Source organism: Spea bombifrons, chromosome 5 (genome assembly GCF_027358695.1).
Source record: "Spea bombifrons isolate aSpeBom1 chromosome 5, aSpeBom1.2.pri, whole genome shotgun sequence".
In the NCBI taxonomy this organism is placed as follows: Eukaryota; Metazoa; Chordata; class Amphibia; order Anura; family Pelobatidae; genus Spea; species Spea bombifrons.
In genome coordinates, this window is record NC_071091.1 from 16,701,957 (window position 1) to 16,722,032 (window position 20,076).

At 38.1% G+C, this 20,076-nt stretch overlaps 1 protein-coding gene across 1 annotated transcript in view; it reads right to left on the reverse strand.

The window, feature by feature from the left end:
* CALCR (calcitonin receptor) overlaps positions 1-17,542 on the reverse strand; it is a 93,554-nt gene extending 76,012 nt beyond the window's left edge. The window contains exon 1 of the mRNA XM_053466426.1: positions 17,291-17,542. The gene's annotated coding sequence lies outside the window, so the exon portion shown is untranslated. The remainder of the gene's footprint in view (positions 1-17,290) is intronic.
* Between the last annotated feature and the right edge of the window lie 2,534 nt (positions 17,543-20,076).

The window sequence follows — 20,076 nt, forward strand, 5'->3', positions numbered from 1 at the left end:
TCAATATGTAATTGTTGTTTCCACCTGTACACACCTTTTGTTTTTTCACCAATGTTTGTTAAATGTTTCTGTTTATTTTAGAAGTAAGAGAACTTGCCAAATGGGTACAGGTCCAAATAAACTCTTTCATTGTCTGTTTATTTTATGATGGTTGGGAAATGGGATTTTTGAAAGGCTAGTAATTCACTTTTGGATAGATAATCCATACAAGCTCATCTTTGTTCTGTTTCTATGTGAATACAAGGAGTGTAAGGTACGATTAATAAATGTGGCTCACATAGGCGGAAGTTCACAAGAAAAACAGGTTTAAACAACATTGAACCATTAGAAAAAGCCTTAATAGGAATAAAGTTACTTATGTCTCTTCATAATGTCTCCCACCAGACACCTTTATCAGCCTCCAATTAAAAGTATTGCTGTCATATCATTTGCATGCCTGAATTGGCCATCTGGCACGGTGGGCCAGTAGAGCCACATACTTACCAATACTGGTAAGCCTGGGTCCTGCAATATGCTGCTGAATGCTGCAGGAGTATAAAAATGTAACATGAGGCTGGGCATATCCAGCCAACGGCAACAACTATATGATTTTGACGGCTGCTGGCCTTAAAGTGGCAGGGTCACTTAGTGATCCCCGCTCTGGCCCTGGTCATATGTACATAATTGTTCTACATTAACACTGATGGTATCCTACTGTCATCAGGCAGAATTTACATTCCACTACATTTCCATGTAGAAAAATGGCAACGATCACTGTATTTTCAAACACTGTAATTCACTCGAGATTCTTTCTCCCTCGGAAAAATATTTTGTAAAAGCTCAGCTACATCCACATTTAAGATGTAACATTTGAATTACTCTTAAGAAAGCATAAGTGTACCTGCTATTGAGCTCGTTCTAATATTAAAGTGCGAAACAGTACGCGTTAGACCACATCCACAATCGGGTACCAAATGGTTAATAGTATGTTGTAAACACATAAGAAATTCAGACAATGTTCATTAAACAAAAATAAACATATAGCCCATTTATGAACTATTAAATTGGGTAAGTTTTTTTTATCTGTAAACAGTGTGAGGCACCACATTCTAATGAAATTTCATGTTATTTTTACAAAATAAATATATATATTTATATCTACTCTTTACCAGAGTGTTTTTAAAAGCACCACGTTGGAGCACTCCTCACCCTCATTCCATGACAGCCATCTGATGCCTCTTAGTATATTATTTATTTATGCATTTCACTGTCACTTCTTATTTGGTCATCGGACTGATCTCTGTGTGTTCTCTGCAAGAACAACACGCCTTAGGCTTTATTCAAACAACCAGTACTTTACTTTATGTGGTCTTTTTGCTGTTGAATTTTTGGGATTTCCCTATTAGATTGTACAGTCCGGCGTAATACGATGGTGCTATTTAAACAGTGAATAATAATAATGAGATAAATATCAGTCCGATAACATCATTCACCTAAAAAAACATAATCTTTACTTTAAATTTTATTTATTTTTCATTAATATTTCAAACACAAAATTTAAAGCCGGCAGTGAGGGTGTGTAAGTCTGCCAATATATTTAAATACAATCATCAGTCTGTCATGAAAAATATCCTTACATAAGTTATGGTGGGTAAAGGTGATGGAAACCCCTTCCACTAAAATTTAAGGGGTAGTAGAAGCATTATTAAACACTCATCTACAGACACCAGACAAGCCAGAAGGCTTGTTTTTACCTCAGAAATCTCATGACGCTGCCACAACCACAAGGAATTCTGGGTAGGCGCATGCAAATAAGGTTAACAATTATCACCTTTGCCTCTATATCCACTTTATACATGGATCCTTTGAAAGTAATTGCCCGCTGTACAAGACAGCCTTTAGACAAAACTCGGGTAAGAGGTGCAGTAGCCAGATCACCACTCATGGACAGCTGTTTTGTCCTTAATGGGACTCGTCAGCATGAGGTTGTGATACTGGCTCAATACTTGAGGCTTGGGGTAACCAAGAAATACCATTATTCTACGAGTCTAATTAGAACCCCTTTGTGAAATCAATAGGAGCACTTTCTTGCAAGCAGCCAAATCCTGCTTGAAAACTGGTAGAGTATGATGCACTGCAGCACCAGAGCTGCAGCTTATCCTAAAGGTGTTTTTTTTTTTTATTATGTAATACAGGCAAATCATGCATATTAACCCATTAATGATCAATGATCATTCAGGACCGATGACGTGGCTTCCATGGACTTAAACAAGCTTAAAAAGTGATCCGAAAAGGTGGGTTTTTTTTCAGTTTTTCACCATATTTGTTAGATTAAATGAGATGATACGATTAAACTAATGATATCTAAAGAAAGCCCTCCATATCCTAAAAGCCATTGCTTCAGCAATTGACTCAACAGGCATTCCTATGCGAAATTTGGAAACTACTATGCAAAGAAACATATAGAATGTTCAGAGATAAATTGTTTTAAAAAATAGCTATAAGTAATCTTTCAAAGTCCATTCCTTTATAATCCAGCCCTGGGTTTATAGGATAATATTATGTTCAACCGAGCCTCAATAAATTCATTTAACTAAAGTTAGGAACCATCAACCAGAGCCATGTGACATTTTAGTGGTTTTTATATCAGCAGGAAATCTAGGAGAAATATGCTTTGGCAAAAGATTGTGAGTTACATCAAATCATAATGAACTTCAGCTGGGAGAAGATTTTAAACAGACAATATAAAATACGACATTTAAATCATGCAATAAAACAATGATACATTTTATTGCTAGGAGCCGGGTATGGTTTAGCTATATGTTAACTCTAGTAAATAACTATGTATAGACTATATAAGTCATACAGAGTCATATAGAGTCTATACTGCATGTCCAAGATGTCTAGGGTGCAAAAAACAAAACAAAAAAAACATTCTGGTTTCTGTATGAAGGCATAACAGGGATTATGTTTTGGACTTGGATATTTTATTCATGTGATGTCAAATTGTACACACACACACAGCTAGGTGGTTCCTACCTGCCCACACAATTTATATTTAAAAATCCACTCAATCTTCAGATAACACCAAAACACACAATAGAACATAGATCATGGATGCAGAGTACAAGACCATAACTGACACATACATATTTGGACCGCCATAAAATCAACATTTTGCTTTAAACACCATTCCCACCTAGTTGTATTGATGTCTACTTAAAAAGGCACCTCACCCATATCCCAATTCACAAAGCACGAGTTTGCAGGAAAGCTGTGTTTCAACTTTGTGACACTATTCTTTATGACTTTTGACCTTTCCATTAAAGCATACAAAGACAAACAAACAGGCTTGGTTAACATTTTATTGCCAATGAGGGCAGGAATTGGATATACTGTAATTATTCAAGAGTGCACATGTATTGAGTTTGTTGTAAACTGTACCATGTGTGATCTCAAAAACTTCACACTACAGAAGAATATTATAAACCTTATTAACGATTTCATTGAAATATTGTTTGATTGGGAAGCCAGTATGGATAGGTTTGTAAAAATAAGTTACTAAAATATTATGTGTGAATAAATGTAACATAAGAAAACAATCAGTAGTTACCAGTTTTGCAATGATGAATTAAAAAATTATAATGAGAAGCATGCATCCTAGTACAGTTAAAATAATGGAAAACATTTACATAGTTACATTGTACATAAGGTTGAAAAAAGACCATCAAGTCCATCAAGTTCAGCCCTCCTACCTAACCTTCCTACTCTTGATCCAAAAGAAGGCAAAAAAACCTTAATTAAGCTACTTCCAATTCTGCCATCAGGGGGGAAAAATCCTTCTTGACTCCAAAAGGCAATCAAATTTCTCCTTGGATCAAGAAGCTCTAAAATATTAATTCTATTTAGAGCCCTGTTTCACTCTCTAATTCATCTCATTAACATGTTAAGACCCCAGATGTGTTTGCTTATTACTCTTACACACACCTATATGCTGTGTACAACAAATCTGGGAAGTTAACCTCTAGTAGATGACCAACAATATATGAAATAGACAAGGACCACCTACCTTAGTTATGGATAAAAGGAATCACCTACATAGAACAAATGTAGGAAATGGAAAAGTCAGAGATCTGCTTTAATTAAACAAGTGACCTAATGGCAGCTGAGCCACTTATTACAAAAAAAATATATTTCAGATTATAAAAAACAGATATACATTTCTGTGTCCTACCACCTATGAAAACACAGATAAGCCATGACCAGGCTGATTCTAACAAACCGGCAGTCCAGATTGGAATCCCACCATATGAACCATCCCAGTCAAACTGGATCTGTCATCTCATCTAGAGCGTACCTAGAACCTATTAGCAGGGCCGGCCCAAGACTTAATGAAGCCTGGGGCGAAGTTTAAAATGGCGCCCCCCCCTGCCGACGCCGGGGGGGGCATTTTAAACTTCGCTGACGCCATTATCTAGCCCCCCCCCGGTACTTACCTTTAAACAGTCCTTCCCGGGAGTCTCCCTGCTCTGCTACGGTGCCACGGTGCCGGCTTGTAATGCTCAGCATTACAAGCCGTCACCGAGACCGAGCTAGAGGGCTCGCAGAGGAGAGAGAGGGGCGCCGAGCGGGTAAGCGAAAACCACTCGGCGCCCCTCTCTCTCCTCCGCTTCAAAAAAAAAACAAAAACAAAAAAAACGCTTGGGGCGGCAAAGTGCCGCCCCTTCTAAAGTGCCGCCTGGGGCAATCGCCCCACTCGGCTCCATTGTAGGGCCGGCCCTGCCTATTAGCTACAGTCATGCAGGAAACATGCTGGTAATAGTTATTACACATAATTTGGTTGGAATTACTAAAACAAAACAATTTCAAAAACAATCTCGAAGCTTCACTCCACTTTAACATTGCTACTTGTACCAGGCTGGCAATTCTTAGGTTTTTAATTAAGAAAACTGTCACTTCTGAATATCCAACGTTCATGAAATTACTAGATAATATCAATATTTGCAGTTCCTAAAAATTCTTAAATATTTTCTTGTGTGCGCCACAGGGACAACCTCCAATCAGGGGAAAGATTGTCCCCTTGGTGCTCTGTCTACTCCTTGAAGAACTCCATAGAAAAAAATTATGTTTTCTGACTTTCAACATTTATTTGAGTCATGAACTTTGTGATGTTTTCACCGCGTGACCACTTATGATGTCACAACACATGCAGTGTTTCAGGAAACATTGTGTGCAGGTAGCATGTAGCGCCTCTTGTCCTTGCAGGCACTACCACAAATGAAGCTAAAGCTTCTGAAGTAAATAGATATACCATTACTGATCACTTGTAATGATGCCACGCAAGTCTTGACTTGAAGGATTCTCCTCTATTCTGTATATATATAACAAGTATACCCCAAAAACACTGGTTTCAAGTAAAACATCTGATTTACTAAGCGATAAAAGTAGTGCTTTCATTTTCTTCTATGCAAGAAGCATGACTATGCAATGTATAATTTATAACAGAAAGTCACCAGTTAATTAAAATGTTACAGTAGTGTCTCGGGCAAGTAATTGTTCATGAATAAATGCACAATCACTCTAGAAGTTGAGTTCTGACAAGGAAATTACATCTTTTTTGTACTGTACTCCTATGCGTAGCAAACCTGGGGACCGGCAGCACAACATCAAATGGAAAGAAATGCGTTAGAGTTGCCAGAAGGTTTAATAACAGCAGACTGAGTTGTTGATTAATTCATGGTAACTGGAAATAGTTGATATTAGGCAAACAGGCAGGACTTTTTGTGACTAAGAGGTTCCATGCTGCAGGAAAGCTTCTGTAATCAGCCGATCGCACAGCAAATATCACTTTCCAAGGCAAGTAAAAAGTGTCTTAACTAAGTAACACTGATAGACATTACTTCTGTGCCAGGTTTTCTAGAACCATGTATACGTGGACCGGAAAGTGTTTAATTTTAACGTTTTTCTAAATAAACCAATGTAATGGCGTTTTTGGATCCAAGCATCCAATGTATATTTTTAAATATTTCGTCAAGTTAGGACCTTCAAAAGGAGAGGAAACAGTACAGTAGAGGAATTTTGTTAACTGTCGCCACTGTCTTTCAGGGGACAGGCTGAGGTTAACTTATTTAAATACAAGTAGAGTTTGTGGCAGTGCTCGCACTTTGTATTAGTAGTGTCCTAGTCTCATAGAACAGGTAACAACAACACTGTATGTACAATGTTTTTTCTTTCTAATGCCAACATTATGCAAAGTAATGTGATTTTCAAGCGGAAAAGGGGCACTACACATTCACAAAGCGCATGGACTCCTGTGTAAGCTTAGAAACTAATAAGAAGGAGGCAGGCTTCAAAGATGCCATGCCCTTGCTCTTTTCTCAGATTATTCTTGGCTGCTAACTTGCATATGTATGGGGCCATTCACAGTCCCACATCGGCAAGCTTCCCATATCTGATATTTTCAGGATGGTGACATGTAACATGGGTTACTGGGGGTGAGGGTATGGGAAGAAGGGGTAGGCCATCTTAACATGGAGGACACTTTAGGAGATAAACTTGATCCACCAGTGACTGTGACTCTGTTCATTAAACACTGCTGCCAGTGGCGTTGCTTTTGTTATAATAAACCAATCGCACTACCCGCATTACCTTATGGGTTTTTATGTTCTTACATCTTGTTTAATATTTTAACTGAGGCCCACTGTTTGTCTGTCAGGATGCACTGGCTTATGTCTGCTGAACATTATGATTAATGATATGTCCTGTATTTCCAGATGTCAGAAAATAACAAATAAGTTCACTGCAGCTGTAGCATTAAATAAATAAATATACCGTCCTGCTAAGAAGAGGACTCTTTTTTAATGGGGACCATAATATGCTGGAAAATTACGTAGTCAAAGATGAGGAGAACGGGCAAGCTTAGAGATGACAAGTAGTTCTCACTTAATATCTTCTGACACATCCAAGCAAGGCTACAGGAGCTGTCTACATTAAGAGTACTAAGTTGATCTACAACAAATTAGACATTTCATTACATGCATACCTGGGAACTTTCAGGGAAGGCAACTCGCAGCTCTCCCTCTTTTGGAGGGAAGGCTTTATGAAGGGTCTTGGCTAGCCCCAGACAGCCTTTGGTGTGTGTGGAGTAGGCAGACAGTAGGTGGAAAGTGGACAGGGAGTGGGTGTATAGTCTGCTCATTGTACAGCGCTATGGAATTTGATGGTGTTATATAAAACAGTAAATAATAATAATAATAATAGAGAAAAAAAACACCCCGAGACCTGGGAAACTACAGGTTTGACTTCACTCTAACCTGTACTTCCAATGTATATGTATATGTATACTGTATGTGGTTATGGAGTATTTGGTTTATATCAATATATTATGGTTGAACTTGATGGACTTGTGTCTTTTTTAAACTGAAATTACTATGTGACTCTCAAATGTAAAGCATTGTTACACTTTGTATAAATAATATTAATAATTATACACCTAAAATTTAAAGATTTTATTTTTTATGGCATTAAAGAACCCTTTATAGGAAAAACTAGCAGAAAATTTAAAAATATACCTTTTTTTTAAAACTACCTTTTAGGGGATTGTCATAAACAGTGAAATGTACTGAAGACACAATAATATGATCTGTCTTCACGTTTTACTCATAGAAAAACATAACGATGACAATGACAGACCACCACAAAAAGTTAAAAAAAAAACTAAATTATTTACACTCTGTGGATTCGCAAACACCATGAGGGAAAGAAGAATACATTTATTAAATAATTTAAAAATGAAATCTGACACAGGGGATAGGACACGGTGTGGTTGAGTCACTGAAGAATTTTAACTCACTGGATTAAGTATATGATACACAAGGCTAACTCAGCTCTTCTGTCTTAAGGGTACCAGGGCTTGCGCTTAACTCGGCGTTAAAGCAGTGAGATGAAATTCAAGTTAGCCTGAGGGACAGGCAAATGAAACAGAGGTTTCTAAAGACAATCTAATAACCTCATAAATCATTGCAATATAACAACGTTCAATGCTTTTTAATTTTCCAGATTTTACTATATGTTGCTAAAGATACTTTCTGGTGAAACATTGCTAATTACAGGTACTATATCATATAATCATTGTGAATTATTATTGTCATTATTATATAGATAAGTAATTTGATTTAGAAAGCATTAGGAGCCTTACCATCGAGGGGAAAGTTATAGTCCTGCGTAACAACCTTCTTCCTGTGCTGTGGTAAATGGTTTAGGCATGACCCAGTTAAGCCATCACCAGGGCAGTTTTTGCCTTCTTCTGGGGCAGTAAAGTGCACAGTCATAGACAAGAACCCTTTCAAGGATGACAAATGAGTGCCTGATATACCAACCTTACTGAGAGCATCCTTTGTGTGCAACTGTGTGCGTGGGACCTTGAAAGCCACTACAAATGGCTGTGCCAAGAACACTATGTCTTTCTTTTACTTGCTACGTCTCTGGAGAAGCCTAAAATGAGACAAGTAGGGCAGCTCCACTGCTTACAACTGGCACATACCCTGGCTTTACCAGGATGCTTCCAGATTTGTGAAGGAACACCAGCTGGAGGGAGTTAAACCGGACTTGTGGTCCTCTAGGGTGATCCATAAACTCATCAGAGTTAATAACACATTGGAGCAGGTTCCAGGGCTCTCTGATGCCACAGCAAAGATAGGTTGGACTAATGTGGCATTGAGCAGGCTGACATATAGACACGAAGACATGAAATGGATGGCCATTAAGGGAGGCCTCCCCGTATTAACATTCCTGAAAGCTAGCGGGCTGTGCAGGTTCAGACACTGCCCACAGTGCATCGTAGTTTAGCGGACACTACATTTGTTCTGGCAGTGTCATTTTGCACAGGCTTTGCTGTGAAACTAACTCAAAGGCTCAGTGGAGAGGGGGAAAAAGAGTGTTTTGTTAGGTGTGTTAAGGACACTTTATGGTTTTCCAGGAACCACCTGATAATGGTTAGGGAACAGGTCACTGTCCGAGATCCTCAGCTTGCTCAGTGACTGCTCCATCAAGGATGAGGATTAATCTTCAGTCCTCACTCTTCTGATTGCCCCTCTCCCTTTCTCAGATGTTATTCCTGCAGCAGAGACACTATTTCTGAGCCCCCGGTGTTAAATGTTTAACATGTGATGTGATTATTGGCGTCTCTCTATGTTTTACATCACTTTCTGGTGTAGGTATACTGTTTGTACTGCGCCGAGTTGCTGTCTACCTTGTATGTGATGTATGTTCAGTTATTACTTAGCACAATCTACAGGAAGCTGGAGATATCAGAATAAGCCAATAAAATATCAAACTACAATGTATAATGATAACTTTTTTGTTATCCTTAATCCACTACATTGATATGCAGCAGACGGGTTACACATCCCACACGGGAGACATGATGAAAACAACCTAACGCGTTTTGCACTAAACTCAGCGCTTCCTCATAGGTGACCTATTTTTATACAATTATACATTGTGGAGTTTTATCTTTTATTGCCTCCTTAGGAGGTCTCTAGCTTCTTGATGCTTGTGTCAGGTGATAGTGTCGGTGAGACTCCATGGAGATTCCGTGGGAATGGAGCGGATCTGAATGCTGCAGCCCTGATTTTGATATGTTCAGTTGTTGAATAATAATAATAATGCATGTGTGTGTAAAGTAATAATGTTAGAGAATGCGTGCAGTGTGATCTACACGAGTCCTGTTTCTTACCAAAGAAGCGCAGGTGGTATATGAGATGCAATCAAAGGGGAGGAATAAATGCATGGTGATGAATAAACATGTCACTATGATCAGGATGGATGAAGATCTGGAAAGGTTATAGATCAACTTTAACGGTTTTCTGTCTAAAAGAGCGGGTCTGTTTAGTGTTGGGGGCACATGTTACATGACAAAAACCTCACAGCCCTTTAACTCTTCACTTCCCTTTCAAATTAGAGTATCAATGCTTACAAATGGTTCTCACAGGAAGCCCAAATATGTGCCAAATATATATTCTCAAAGAGTATTATTCCAGTTCCTTTCTACTAAGTAAAAATGAATATTTATTTTTACCCTGACAGTCTGAATTGACGCTGCCAGATTTTGGCATAATTACCCTAGTGTTTAGCAAATTGGCCCCATAAGTTCTTGCACACAATATAAAGCAGGATAGGCAGACAAGAAAGGGTTACTTTCTGTAATAATGCTAAAGACACAAACTCTAGGTAGAAAACTTGTTCTCCCAGAAACCATCCCTAACCACGGAAAGACCTTACATGTAGGCATAACGTGGTTGTAAAGGGCAAAACTCTGAAACAAAGGGTTAAAAGGGACAAACAGATTTATTAATTTAAGGAAATTGTAATATTATATTGCATAGAGGGTGCCAGCAGATTCGGAAGCGCTAATAAGAAGCTCACTTATGCTTTAGAAGGTGAAAAGTGTACTGTACATCAGGAGTACTCAAGCTCTGGCTCTTCAGATGCTGTTAAATTATAGCACTTATTATCGACCTATGGTATTCAACCTTTCATCTAATAAGAACTAATTACAACTAATGAATAAATATAACAGCTACTAAAGAAATATAATGTAAATATTCTAATTTTAGGGATTACGGATGTATATTTGTATTAATTTACCCTTTGATGTTTTTATCTCAGTATCTTGTATTCTGCTAGAACTACATACACTATACCAGTGATCCGGACATCACTGTCACATATACATATAAGTATATATGTCACAATACATATAAGTATATATGTCACATTACATGTAAGTATATATGTCACAATACATATAAGTATATATGTCACAATACATGTAAGTATATATCTCACATTACATGTAAGTATATATGTCACAATACATGTAAGTATATATGTCACATTACATGTAAGTATATATGTCACAATACATGTAAGTATATGTGTCACATTACATGTAAGTATATATGTCACAATACATGTAAGTATATATGTCACATTACATGTAAGTATATATGTCACAATACATGTGAGTATATGTGTCACATTACATGTAAGTATATATGTCACAATACATGTGAGTATATATGTCACATTACATGTAAGTATATATGTCACAATACATGTAAGTATATATGTCACATTACATGTAAGTATATATGTCACAATACATGTAAGTATATATGTCACAATACATGTAAGTATATATCTCACATTACATGTAAGTATATATGTCACAATACATGTAAGTATATATGTCACAATACATGTAAGTATATATGTCACATTACATGTAAGTATATATGTCACATTACATGTAAGTATATATGTCACAATACATGTAAGTATATGTGTCACATTACATGTAAGTATATATGTCACAATACATGTAAGTATATATGTCACATTACATGTAAGTATATATGTCACAATACATGTGAGTATATGTGTCACATTACATGTAAGTATATATGTCACAATACATGTGAGTATATATGTCACATTACATGTAAGTATATATGTCACAATACATGTAAGTATATATGTCACATTACATGTAAGTATATATGTCACAATACATGTAAGTATATATGTCACATTACATGTAAGTATATATGTAACAATACATGTAAGTATATATGTCACAATACATATAAGTATATATGTCACATTACATGTAAGTATATATGTCACAATACATGTAAGTATATATGTCACATTACATGTAAGTATATATGTAACAATACATGTAAGTATATATGTCACAATACATGTAAGTATATATGTAACAATACATGTAAGTATATATGTCACAATACATATAAGTATATATGTCACATTACATGTAAGTATATATGTCACAATACATGTAAGTGTTGATTGATTTGCGGAAATCCCTGTTAATGCTCCTGTTTTTTGCATTTAGTTAAATTACTAGTTATTTGCATCAAGGTATTTTCACGGTATGTATTTTGAGGGCCATCATATAATATAGTTTATTTCAAAGGAGGAGAAATGTCATAATCTAAAGTTAGAGGGTCACAGGACGAGATGTAATAAAAGGGTGCTTTGCTTTACTAAGAGGGTGGTAGATAAGTGGAACAGCCTCCAAGCAGAAGTGGTTGGGGTTAATACAGTGAGGGGATGTAAACATGCATGGGATAGACGTACAGCTATTATAAATACAAGATCAAGGACTGATTAAAGCCTGAGCCTTTACAGCAGGAAAACTGGGCAGACTAGATGGGCTGAATGGTTCTTATCTGCCATCTATATAGATATTTGCACACATAAACACACATTGACTATATAGTGCAAACAGTAACAATATGTAACATTATCTAGATGATGGCACAGTCGGATAAATCAAGAGACAAAGGGACACTAAATGAAAAAAGTTCAATAAAAAACTTCCAAGGTCAATATGAGTCCAGGTTTTCTATTGCGTAATTTTATATGGCAGTCGCATTACACAGTCTAATGGACTTTCTTAGCGGATTGCTGCTTCATCAATAATTACAATGACACACAGGTTCTCCTGTAGCTTTGAAACAATTGTATGTACACAAAGTATTTTACACAGCGTATTCATCTTCATCCCGACGAACCAATTATTGAAAAAATGTCACATTATATCCAAGCGAGCATGCACGATAAATCCTCAACTTTCTATGAGTGTCAGACAAAGTCATCCGTACTTCTAGATACAAGACTATTCTCTCCAGTGCCCCTGAACGACCTTGAAGGAAGTAGGTTTGAAACACTGACCATGATCTTTCCGCAAGGCACTTTCAAATGCTTAAATGCAAACTTGATATAACCAGCAGCATTAGCAGAATTAATTATGAAAACATTAATATTTATTTTGGAAAAGGTAATAATTCACACATTTGCCACTTCCTTTGCTGAGCACCATCTTTCATGGCCTATAGCGCACAGCTATATGCCATTAGTTCATATAATGAAGTTTGCACAGTCTCTTGCAGTCGTATTGATGCATCTTCTCATTACAGATGCTCAATCCATTTTGGATATTACTAGTGTGTAAAGTGCTTTCATATTTAGAATTTCATACAAAATGAAACCTCTAACTTCACAGTTCAAAGAGTTAAAATGTATAAAAAAAATACAAGCGGTGATGTATTTTTTTATTGCAGACAGAAAAAAAATGTTTTTTCCTATTTTGGTCATTTCTTATTAAATGTGTTATTTTGGTCATTCTGAACCAGATTTTTTTTAAAAGGATTTTAAAGAGTTAAACCATTAAACCACAAATGAGTAGGTATGTTGGGTTTTGGGTTATTACTAAACCTTAGAGTGCCAGAGATGTCTAAATGACTTTACAGAGAGCGTGGTAGATAAGTGGTAGAGGCTAATACAGCGAGGGAATTTAAACACGTATGACTGATGTACATCACGAACAATGGACACATTAGATGGACCAAATGCCATCTAATTCTATGCTTCTATGCTAATGTCTTACTAAATTACCCACCATTCTTTGGTGAAACCTTTATTCCTATATTACACAAGACGAAAATGGATTTCCTTTTCAGGTCATAAATTGAAAATAGTCATGACATCTTTTTCTACTTTTTTTCCTACTTTTGATTATATCCAAGTTTCCCCAGCGCTCTGTGTTCTTCACAATCTAACAACTAATCAGGAACACCTCTTTCTGCACTTGATCTTGGCGGGCAAAATTGCCGGATCTGCTCAACGTACATGCATAGGCATTGAAAGGGGGTTTGTTTATTCCCAATGAATTTTACTATGCAACCTCTAGATTGTAAGCTCTTGCGAGCAGAGCCCTCTTTACCTAATGCATCAGTTCGTCTTAGTCTGCCACTTCTATTTTTGTCATACCCTTTGAATATATATTAAGTATTAAACGCTGCGTAGATTGTTGGCGCTACATAAATAAAAGAAAATAATAATAATGCAGCCAAGCCATTGTGATCCTAGTCTGCTAATAAAGGACCACCAGGGACTAGGAGTTTTGTAAACCAGGAATTACATGGGTAACAAAGACAGTGTTAGGCGATACAGGGTTTACGTACCAAAAATGATTCTGGAGCAAAAATGTTATGGTCTTACCATTATAAACAGAAATGGAAGTTTTTTCTAGGAATAGATCCATTCCATTGTTTATTATGTTGATGAGATCATTTTTCAAGTCTAGTAACTCAAAAACATTCCCGTCCGTTTCTATAGAATCTGATTTTTACAGTTTTCTGACAAATGCTATTAACTTCTGAATATTGATGAGCCTCCTGACCACGTCATGAATACTCCATGGGGCGCACCTATAGTAATCTGCCAAATTATGGACCAGAATATAAAATGGATATTTATTATAAACTCTAATTTGCATATATTGTTTATCTGAATATTTCATAAACAGTTTAGACTTGCATACAGGTTTTTTTAGGTTATTGGCATACCTGGGAATTGCCGGGTGAGCTTTGGTCCTCCAGCTCTCCGGGTCAAGACCCGAATTCTCCGGGTGGCAGGACACCCCGCTCCCCGCCCATTTTTTCCTTTACATGGGGGTGTTCCTCCTGATGTCAGCGGGACCGCCCACTGACATCAAGGGGGCCGCCTACCGACGTCAAGGGGACCGCCTACCAACGTCAAGGTGACCGCCCATCGACGTCAAGGGGGCCGCCCACCGGCGTCAGTGTGCAGTCCTGGCCGCGTCCCGCAAGGTATGGTTAATGGAATACTACTCTCCTTGGGACTAAGCAGAAACCCTGTCCTTCTGTCCGTCTAACTCAACATTGTACAGGCTTACAATTCTGCCTAGCCTCAGCTGACAATTATAACATCAAACAGGTTGATAGCATTGAGAATTTCTTAATTTATATACCCGTCTGATAAGAAAACCAAACATTTAGTTTTTCAAGTTGTGTCGCCTAGCGGCCCGGGCATCAACATCTTGTTCTTTCAAGAGGAGGATTTAATGAGCGTTTTTCTTTTATGGGCATTTTATGAATTAGTTCTTATGTACTCTACCTGAAGAAAGAAAATACACACAGGGACTAACTCAGCCAGGATAATACTAGTAGAACTGCAGCTTTACAACAAGTTAAAGAAGGATCTAATGGCTATTACACTCTATTTAACCCTTACATACATGAGCCTGTGTAGCATGCAGAACACATAGTAAGCACATAAGGAGTTAATTGGAATACGATTTATTTTTAAGACATTTTCTATTATATATGTTGTAGATAACCAATAAAAAAAAATTTAATAACAAAAGACCGCACCATGAAAAACATTACTTTTACACCAAATAAGAATATGCAATATATTAAAGGAAAACTGTTCCTTTACAAACAAGTCCCTGTCCATAACCTTGAAATTGTGTATACCCAGATACTCATATTAGAAGCTAATAACGTGTCACAAATTAATATTGTCCCCAACCCTTTAGGGTAAAGAAGGCTTACTTTACAGAGAGGGTGGTAGATAAATGGAACAGCCTCTCATCAGAAGCGGTAGATGTATAATACAGTGAGGTAATTTAAACATACATAGGATGGGCATCAAGCTATCCCGAATCTAAGACAAGACCAATGACTTATTTAGGTCTGAGTCTTATTTCAGGAAAAACGGGCAGACTACATGGGTTCTTATTTGTTTCCAGGTAATGAAAGAAGGAATGATTTCCATAGCAATAACATGATGTTTCCAAAATTATACAGATTTATTTCCCAGCTCTTTTGCAACTTTAGGCGGTTTTATTCAGAACCGAGAGATGTGGGGATTTACATCAATAGCTGAGCCACAAGCTGCTAATGTTAATTTTAGCACCTGTCAACACTCAACACCACTGGGTATGTAGCGGTTATTGCACATAATCCAATATTCACCTGAGTAAACGTCTAACGTATATGAAGATTATGTGCTCATGAACAATGCTTAACATGACCATGAAATGCTAATTTGCAGAGCATTGTGAAGAAAGGTAGCAGAACTGACGGTATCATTGTACAACGCTGTGGATTATGATGGCGCTATATAAATCAATAAATAATAATATTTAAAAAAATATTTTAATATATGTGAGCCCTACTAAAAAAATAATACTCTTCTCCATTTGTTATACATTAGAGGTGAGAGACATGCATGGCAAAGCCATATAGTGATTACTCATTGATTCATATTTTTTAGATTTCATGAAAAATGTTTCATTTGACTCAAAACTTTTTTTTGTTTTTTTTAATAACAATGTTCACCTATATTTTTGCAGGAACCGTTACATAGTTACATAGTTACATAGGCTGAAAAAAAGACATGCGTCCATCAAGTTCAGTCTTTCCTATATCTGACCGTTCTAGTCATTAAACCTGGAAACTCGCCTCCGATTTCTATGAATCAATCTTGGTCAAACACAGTTATTTGAGGATTTATTTATTTTTTGTAATTTGTATACAATATTGCACACAGAAATGTCTGCTGTATATAAAGTAGCAAATTGGGGAAAATAGCATCCTTCTGAAAAGCAGAAAACCTAGTTGCTGTTTATAGTGATTTTTAGTTCCCTTCCAACCCAATGGTCTCCATATAATCTAAGGATAGCAATAAAGATGCAAGCCCTATGGAATCACAACCTATGGAATGCCAATGAATTTACCCATTTTAAGATGGAAATATGATTTTATCCAATTGATGATGGTTATTGGGAGAAGAAGTGCTTAGACACACTGGACAAAGATTATTAACAAAGGCACACAGAATCTCATCTTATTGTAGGATCTGAACACATTGCCTGCAGAATACAGGCAAGCAATAAATGCTCTTATATTAGCTTGCAAGCAATGAGACTTCTCCATTTACTGCGACAATACATGGAACAAGGCAATTCCAATATAGAAAATCCATTCTAAGGACAAGGCAGAAGAAAATACCCTTTGCCACCCCAAGAAACTGCCAGCTACACAGCTCTAGAACCACATAACACCAAAATGCCATCATTTCATCACTAACTCCAAGAACTAGAAGACTTTACAAGTTTATGAGAACGGTGATCCAGACAGCAGAAGGTGACTTCCAGGAGGTTTTACTGGTTGCCCATTGTTTTGACAGATGGTCTACATTAAACTGTCAGATTATTTTTAACAGAAATGTGAATACCAAATGTTATGCATACTTGTAGATAGCATGGGGTGCAGTATTAAGGTGAGCAGATGAGTGGTTAAATCTCCATCAGTAGATATCTCACATGATTGTGATTTTGGTATCTCAATCATCTCAATCATCCACAAAGCCACATCATATAGTGTTATAAGATAAAGTCTTAATAACTTACTGTATCCTGATTGACTACAACGATGCCAACTCCAGAGACCTTCTTAGGACATCCCTTTGATATTCTGTAACCAGTTCAATCCCAATCTGTATCCTTCAAAGGAACACAAAACCAGCCCCTATCCCAAGGATATATTGCAAGGGGAAGGGGATCACAACAGATCCAAGGGAGATCAACACCACAGCAATAAAGTAGTGCCGAGTAGAGTCCAAGTGTCCCAGAGCAGTCCTCAGCAGAGATCTGCAGCGCTTCAGGTGCAGCACCGGAGTGAGGAGGAGTGAGGACTGCCCGATTCTCTTTGTAAATAAGTTTAGGTAGGGGGTGGAAGGGGAGTCTGAAGCTGGGATGTGATTGGAGGAAGGCAGAGCTCAGCTTGAAAGCTATACGTCTTCCTCAATATTCTCAATGAGTCATTACGCGTGGAAAGAAGCAGGCAGAGGGCTGACTGGGGGTGACGGGCGTTAAGCTGCAGCTTCATCGCAGGTCCCCCCCAATGGATACTGTACGGTCCCATCTATAGCCTTTAGCTGCACGCCTGGCCGATGAAAAGGGTGGAAAAGGCAGGGGAGGGGATCGAGGAATTAGGGTAATGAAGCTCTTATTATAGCATGGCAAGCAGACTGTTCCTGCATTATTGAGCCTTTCCTTGCCATGCAGTATCTGATGACCCCCATAAAGCAGGGCAGCCCACCAGACAGAATCGGGCATGTCAGATACAGTCCTGATCAGGGCTGCGGCTCCCAGAGAGCAAAGTGTGTCGCTGGCCATGCCTCTGCTTTCCACATCCACAGCTCCTTTCTCTCGTTCTCTCATTCTGCTATCACTGCTATTTCCACAGTTAACCCATCACCTGTAGCTCTTTTATTTCCGTTTCTGCTCCATTCTACCATTAACCATCCTGCTTCACACCATAATACTTCTCTGTTGTTCATCCATGTCCCCATTAACCCTTTCGCTGGACCTGTATTCACCCCTGCAGCATTCCATTTTTAGATTAAGAAGCTCCTTGTAGTTCTATGTTCTTATTCACCCTCTCATGACACCCATTACCTTTATTAACTCATCCAATGCCTAGATTTGCCATCATGCTATTTTGACCACCTCTCCCTCTCCTCTCATATCCCCCAGACTCTGGTGTCCGCATATAGTAACAGTAACATGCCTATCCCTTTTACTTAGGACCTGCACCCCCAATATTGATCTGTCGGTGATTTCTATAGGAAACACTATGCAGACCCACCTGAGCCCTTCAGTGATCCAGCACACCAGCCCTTTACATGGATGGCTTGTGGCAGGACTCAGTCCTGCTTGCCTGCCTACCAGACCCTTCAGTGTTGCCATCATGTATTTCTTTTCCTGCTTTCCCTTTTGTTGTGTCATTTTACTCTTCTGCCACTTTTTTTTCCAACATATAATAACATTTTAGTCATTTTCTATATCATTTTGCCAGTTCTTCGCTCTATTCTATGTGAACTCCACTCACTGTCTATAGAACTATGTGTTATGCTCTTATCCCCATTTCAATGACTTACACTTACTCTGTAACCCCATTTTGACTATTCTGCCCATTTACCTGTTGCTTTATACATAGGTTTCTAGTTTAGATGAAGGGGCAGAATATGAGGTCCCATATGCTTTTAATTATGAGTAAATGGATTGCCATCAAACTTGTTTAATGCAAGTGAAGTGACAGTTGGATTGGTGGCCTAGGAGAGCAGCCCCTTGGCCACTGCACTGGGGCTAGTTGGCCTCCCTTTTGAGTCACAATGGGCAGGTGATGCATTGTTACCCTACAAACCAATGCAGAGCGCCAGGTCTTATCCCAGTACTTTAAAGTAAGAAGACCAGAGGAGCTTCTTTGTGACTTGGTGGGTGGATGGAGGCACTGTCCTCTGTGTCAGGCCTAGAGCAGTGCCCTCCATACGTACAGCACTGAGTAGAGTGTATACAGTGTAAAATCCCCAATCATGGAGAGCTCTTTGTGTCCTTGGGTTTATAAATGACAGGTTTTCTAGGGTAGGCAGTACCTTTATTGCTGCTTCTGCTGAAATTGTTTGCAGCAGGATGCTTTCAGACCTTGGCTTCACTTCAATTAGATCTGCCTGGTGCATTGACATGCTTTTACAACGGATAAAAATACCGCTTACAAGAAAAAGCGTCTTCCAATCAGCATGGAATTCCTGTGACTATTTTTAGATTATGGTTTGAGATGTTATTATATTATATTACAAGTAATTTTTTTCTCTGGTGTAGTTTTTATATATTTTTCTTCCAGTTAATCTCTGAATAATTCTATCTTTAAATACTCTTTTGTTGTATTTCATTGATTTGTTAATTTATATGTTTGTATTTTTTTAGTTGCTCTTTCATATTTATCATATTGAAGCATCACCTTCCAGCTGGCTATGAGTAGTTGGGGAACCAACACCAGACCTTATGCAGGGATGTATTCTGGCCTAGGGTGGCAGGCACGGGGAGCAGTGCCACTAGTACAAAACAGGGAGGCAGATCACCCTTTTGGACATTCAACCCCCCTGCACAATGTGCCGGTTAGATTGGAGGTCTTTTCCAATAGGCCTGTTTAGGTTATGGAGGCTTTGTCGGCTTATCACAGCTTGCGAAGACTTCATTACAATCTGTGTGCCTTTAAGACAGGGCGTGCAGGGATATAACCATACCTGGGAACTTTATGACTCTGGCTACCTGGAGCCCCCCATTGCAGCATGCAGGCAGGAATTCCTGCTGAAATTGCCAGACACTCCAGGGAGAAGGGGAGTGGGACGTGT